Raw genomic sequence first — 6618 nt, 5'->3', positions numbered from 1 at the left:
GACTTGGAGGTCCTGCTGTTGGGGTGGCACACAGGCAGGCCATCCTCTTCCTCAGTATCAGCAGAGAAAGACACAACACTATGCCACAGAAGTCTGGCCTGAGGTTGCAGTCTCAGCCACATGCACTGCATAGGAAGAAGGCCAATGAACTGCTCCATTCCACCAGCATAAATATCACATCTTCTATCTGTTATCTCTGCTACTATACCCACCTCTCACCAAGGTACATGGTCAACCATTCACACTAATGTCTGAAACATCTTTCATTTGCTGTCACCCACCTCAGCACCTGACCTCACAAATCCTCCATCCCCTGTTTCCCACCTATTTACTCATTTGGGACACCTCCTCACCTGTACCAATAATAATAGCCATGCCACCCACTTTCTTCTCCTGAATACCTGGCTCTCTCTCATTCTAGGAGGAAAACAACCCACAACACGGCAGAAAGAATCAGGGTAGGTGGTGGGCAGCCTGACATTTGGCTCCACATGCCTTATGTAGAGATGATCCTGACTCTGACACCCCGAGTGGTGGACTGACCATATCCAAGCCCATTGGCTGGTAGCAGAGGCTATCTTTAACTTACTGTGTTGGGATCTCCTGAGTGAAGGCTATACCCCTTGATTTGACTGAGGTTTGCTGGCAACCGTGACAAGCTTCCTGGCTTTAGAACATAGAACATTACAGTGCAGTGCAGGTCTTTTGGCCCTCGAAGTTGTGCCGACCTGTGGAATCAATCTGAAGCCCATCTATCCTACACTATTCCATTTTCATTCATATGTTTATCCAATGACCATTTAAATGCCCTTAAAGTTTGTGATCAGTGGTGCTGGAAGAGCACAGCAGTTCAGGCAGCATCCAAAGTGCAGAGAAATCGACGTTTCGGGCAAAAGCCCTTCTTCAGGAATAAAGGCAGTGAGCCTGAAGTGTGGAGAGATAAGCTAGAGGAGGGTGGGGGTGGGGAGAAAGTAGCAGAGAGTACAATGGGCGAGTGGGAGAGGGGATACCTCTTAAAGTTTGCGAGTCTATTGCTGTGCAGGCAGTGCATTTCACACCCCTACTAACCTGAGTAAAGAAACTACCTCTGACATCTGTCCTATATCTATCACCCCTCAATTTAAAGCTATGTCCCCTTATGCTAGCCATCACCATCCGAGGTAAAAGGCTCTCACTGTCCATCCTGTCTAACCCTCTGATTATCTTATATGTCTCAATTAAGTTAACCTGCTACCTTCTTCTCTCTAATGAAACAGCCTCAAATCCCTCAGCTTTTCCTCATAGGACGTTCCCTCCATACCAGACAATATCCTAGTAAATTGCCTCTGAACCCTTTCCAAAGCTTTGCATCCTTCCTATAATGTGGTCACCAGAACTGGATGTAATACTCCAAGTGCGGCCTTACGAGTGGTCAAATACAGGTGCAGCATAATCTCATGGCTCTGAAAATCAATCTCTCTACCAATAAAAGCTAACACACCGTATGCCTTCTTAACAACCTGGATGGCAACTTTCAGGGGTCTATGTACATAGACACAGATGTCTCTGCTCATCTACACTGCCAAGAATCTTACAATTAGTCCAGTGTTCTTTGATCCTGTTGCTTATTCCAAGGTAAGCACCTTATACTTTTCTACGATAAACTCCATTTTCCACCGCTAAGCCCAACTCTGCAGTTTATCTATGTCCTTCTGTAACTTGCAACATTCTTTAGCACTGCCCACAACTCCACCAACTGAACTTCACAGCTTAGTGGCTGCATTATACGGCATGGCAATATAGCAGTACTATACGGCCTATACAGTGTATTTAAAATGAACGTGTCCGCCGATATCTCAGCAACAAACCCAAACAAGCAGACAAAATGCGTCCGGAAACCCTAGCCACTCTCCCCTACATCAAAGACTTCTCAGAAATGACAAACCCGCCAACACACTGAAACAGCAGCTCATGAATTTGAAAGACCCTATACAGACAACAAACATAACTAATGTAATTTACAAAATACCATGCAAGAATGGAAAAAACACTACATTGGACAAACAGGCAGAAAACTAGCCACCAGGATACATGAACGTCAACTAGCCACAAAAAGACATGACCCACTCTCACTAATATCCTTACATACAGATGAGGAAGCACATCACTTCGACTGGGACAACACATCCATCCAAGGACAAGCCAAACAGAGACATGCATGAGAATTCCTAGAAGCATGGCCTTCCAACTGGAACCCTATCAACAAGCACATTGACCTGGATCCCTTTTACCATGCCCTGAGAAAAAGAATACAAAATGACATCACCACAGGAAATGACATCACCAACCCAAGGAAACCTAAACACATAAATAGAAAGTGGGCCATGCCACCAGCGCTTCATCCAGAGGCTCACTGATGATGTTACCTAGTATGGTGATGAAATGTCTGAAATGAACCTTCCAGCTCAGTGAACAAACCTACATCCAGTAGTACTGTGAGTCTGGTATCACTGACTGAGGAGGCTAAATAGAGAAATGTAATACCAAGCAGGGATGTTGTGAGTATTCAGGTAGATTATGAGTGAGTGGGCACTATGACGTGAGTGAAAAGCTCAGAAATGCAGCCTGATCCAGTCCATGGTCTGGGTGCATGTCTCTGAGTACATTGTGTCCTTGCTGCAACATTAACATTGTTGTTGGTGCAGCACTGAAGTGTGGAAATGTCCTGTAAGTGGATTGGAGAAGCACTGTGAAAGTTCTTAAAAATTAACGCATTTCAATGCCAATGCCTGAGTATGTAGGGTGTATGGAGTGTGCCCTGTGATGTTGGTGCCCAGTGTCCAACATGGAGGTCCTTTGGAATGGCTGGCAAGCTGAAGTTACCAGATACCCACTCAGATTTCCTTATCGAAAACTCTCAATGTCAAGTTTGCTGACAGCGGATGGTGACAGAAGGCTGCATGTTAATGAGTTGAGATGTACCATTAATGAGATTATTAAGAAGCAACAATCCCCCTGCCAGGAGAAGAAAAGCTGAAAGACAATGCAGCTTAGGAATTTGTTTGCTCTGTACTTGAACAAATCACTTGTCTTTTTGAAGACAAAGTTGTGTTCATCACTTTGACTGTAAATGATCACAATGTTGTCTGATTCTTCTGTGACACAACAAACATTTTATTATTAGACAGCTCATCATTGGGCTTTCTAAACATAATATTAAGATTAATTCCATTAAAAGATAGATACAGTAAGTAAACAAAACTTTGAATGAAGATAAATGTTGGCCCTTTACAGTCTGAAATGGGAGAATTGATAATAGAAAGCAAGGAAATGGCAAGCGAACTGAGCATCTACTTTAGCTCAGTCTTCACAGAAGAAGACACAGAAAAATCTTCCCAAATGTCTTTTGGGGAGGAAGATTTAAAGGAAATTAGTATGAGTAAAGAATAGTGATGGCAAAATTAATTGGACTGAAAGCTGATAAATCCCCAGGGTCTGACAATCTAAACACCCAGGGCATTGAAGAAGATGGCCATAGAAGTAATGGATGATTTGGTTGTCATCTGGAACAGCCCTAGCAGATTGCAGAGTGGCAAATGTGACCCCACTAATTTAAAAAGCCAGAAGGGAGAAAACTGAATTATAGACTGGTTAGCCTCATATCAGTAGTAGAGAAAATGTTGTCAACTTTTATAAAGGATGTCATATCAAGCCAGAAAAGAAATACAAACAGTATTGCACAAAGTCAGCATTGTTTATGAAATTCATGTTTGACAAACCCACTGGAGTTTTTTTGAGGATGTGATTAATTAATTAGATGCTGGAGAACCTGTGGATATGGTTCCACACAAGAGGTTGTTATACAAAGTCAAAGCACATGGGCTGGTGATAATAGACTGGCATGGATTGAGAACCAGTTAGCAGACAGAAGACAGAAAGTAGGGTAATTTCTGCAGTGAAATTTGGTAATAAATGGGGTATCACAGGAGTCAGTGCTTGGGCCTCAACTATTCACAATATATATATTATATATATATATATTTATATATATATATTTATATAAAATTGATTTGGATGAGTGAATTGAGTGTAGTAATTCCAAGTTTGCTGCTGATACAAAACTAGATGGGAATATGAATGTTGAGGAGGACTTAATGAGGCTTTAGAGCAATTGCGACCAATTGAATGAAAGGATAAATACATGGCAAATGCAATATAACACAGATTATTGTGAAGTTGTCCACTTCAATGGGAAAAACAGAATGGCAAAGGAATAGTTAGTGGAGACAATGACGTAATGATATTATCATTAGACCAGTTAGTCCAAAGCTAACTCTTTGGGGTCATGGTTTCAAATCCCATCACTCAGCTGGTAGTAGTTAAACTCAACTGGAAAATGAAACTTGTCTCAGGTATAAAGTTAAAAATCACACTACACCAGATTATAGCCCAACAGGTTTAATTGGAAGCACACTAGCTTTCGGAGTGACGCTCCTTCACCAGGTGAGCATCGCTCCGAAAGCTAGTGTGTTTCCAATTAAACCTGTTGGATTATAACCTGGTGTTGTGTGATTTTTAACGTTGTACATCCCAGTCCAACACTGGTATCTCCAAATCATGTCTCAGGTAATGCTGACCATGAAGTGATGATCAAATATCATTTAAAACCCCTACTAATGTAATGAAGGAAAAGTGGTGAGGCAAATCTGCTATCCTTCCTGGTCTGGTCTACATGTGACTTCTAAGCAACAGTAATGTAGTTTAGGGGCAGATGCTAGCTCAGTGGTTAGCACTGCTGCCTCAGAGCACCAGGGACCTAGTTTCAATTCCAGCCTTAGGTGACTGTCTGTGGGAGTTTGCACATTCTCCCATTATCTGTATGGATTTCTGCTCCAGTTTTCTCCCATAATTGAAAGGTGTGCAGGTTAGGTGGATTGGCCATGCTAAATTGCCCAGTCGTGTTCAGGGACATGCAGGAAAGGTGGATTAGCCACGATAAATGTGGGATTACAGAGATAGGGTAGAGAACTGGGGCTACTCTGGGTAGGATGCTCTTCAGAAGGTCTGTGTAGATTCAATGGGTCAAATGGCTTCTCTCCATACTGCAGGGATTCTATGATTTGATTGGTAGCAGATTGGGGAATTTTGATATACAAAGGGACCCAGAGGTCCTTTATCCAGTCATTGACAGCAAGCATTGAGGTGCAGCTAGCAGGAAGGAAGGCAAATGGTATGTTGTCTTGCAAAAACACACAAGTACAAGAGCAAGGAAATCTTAGTACAACACCTAGAATGATGTGTGCATTTTTGCTCACCTAAGAAAAGATCATGTTTCTGCAGAGTTAGTGAAGCTTCAACAAGCTGATCCGAGGTTGGCATGTTTGTTGTACGAGGTTAGATTGTGTTGACCAAGCTTGTCCTAAGTGGAGTTTAGAGATTGAGAGGGGATCTCATTGAAATATATAAAATTCTGATAGGGCTGGAAAACTGGAGCAGGAATGATGATCCAGAACAAGGTGTTATGGTCTCAGGGCACTAGATAGACCATTTCAGATTGCGATGAGGAGAAATGTCTTCATCAGAGGGTAATGAAGCTGTGGAATTCCTGCCACAGAAAGCTATGCAGGGTAAGTCATTAAATGTGTTTAGAAGACAATTAAATAGATTTCTAGAAGCTCAGTGTCAAGTGTATAGAAGAGTATGGGAGTTTGGCTTTGTGATAGAGGATCAGCCAAAGTCATGTTGAATTGCAGGGCTAAGTTGATGGGCTGCATGGCATACTCCTGATCCTGCTTACTATGTTTATGTCATTTAATCTCAACTGTGGGTTTGAGGATAGCTCTTTCCCTTCATAATCTTCATAACCAAAAGTGCACAGTCAATCAGGTTATGAAGAGGGACCCAGTCACGCAAAGGATAACAAGCCTATCAAAGCTTACAGGTAAGGGGAAGGTGGACCACAAGATGATCCCAGGTTAGGTAGAAACTTAGTAACAGGAGGACATGATTCAGCCCCTTGTATCCTATTCTGGCACTCACTGAGGGCCTGACTGATCTGACCAACAACTCTAAGTTCCCAAAGACCTTGAGATTTCCATGGCCCTTTTTGTGATGAAGTGCTTTCTAATTTTATTAGACAATTTTTTTTTTCATATTCTGCCTCTTGATGGTGATTTTTTTCCATGAGAGGAGATATGGGTAAAGCAACCAAATCATTTTCACTCACTGGATATCTCGAAAGGATGCTGGATTTGGACCCAGCAAGTTTGAAATTACATGCCTGAAGAACAATAGCTTTTGCCTTCTCTCTCTTTTTTGAAAATTGATTTTATCAAGGATTATGAATTGGAAACTATGTGGAGGAATTCCAAAGTAAAAAAAGACTGAAAAGTCTTCATTACTACAATTTGATAAAGGATAATCTGGAAACTAATCACCACTGTCTATAGGTAACTTGGGCTGATGAAGGGGTGGAGCAAGAATTCATGTCACTGTTCATACGGGATCTTAACATGTCACACAGATCACAAGAAGCTAACCTACCCATTCCTATTAAATCTATTCAGTTTTGACTAACATCCTTATGGCCTATGAGCAAGATTGTTGACCCTTTTTCCTATCCAATGTTTTCCCAAAGCT

This window comes from Hemiscyllium ocellatum, chromosome 3 (assembly GCF_020745735.1).
Source record: "Hemiscyllium ocellatum isolate sHemOce1 chromosome 3, sHemOce1.pat.X.cur, whole genome shotgun sequence".
In the NCBI taxonomy this organism is placed as follows: domain Eukaryota; kingdom Metazoa; phylum Chordata; class Chondrichthyes; order Orectolobiformes; family Hemiscylliidae; genus Hemiscyllium; species Hemiscyllium ocellatum.
The sequence above is the reverse complement of the archived record's forward strand: the minus strand, read 5'-3'. Positions refer to the sequence as shown.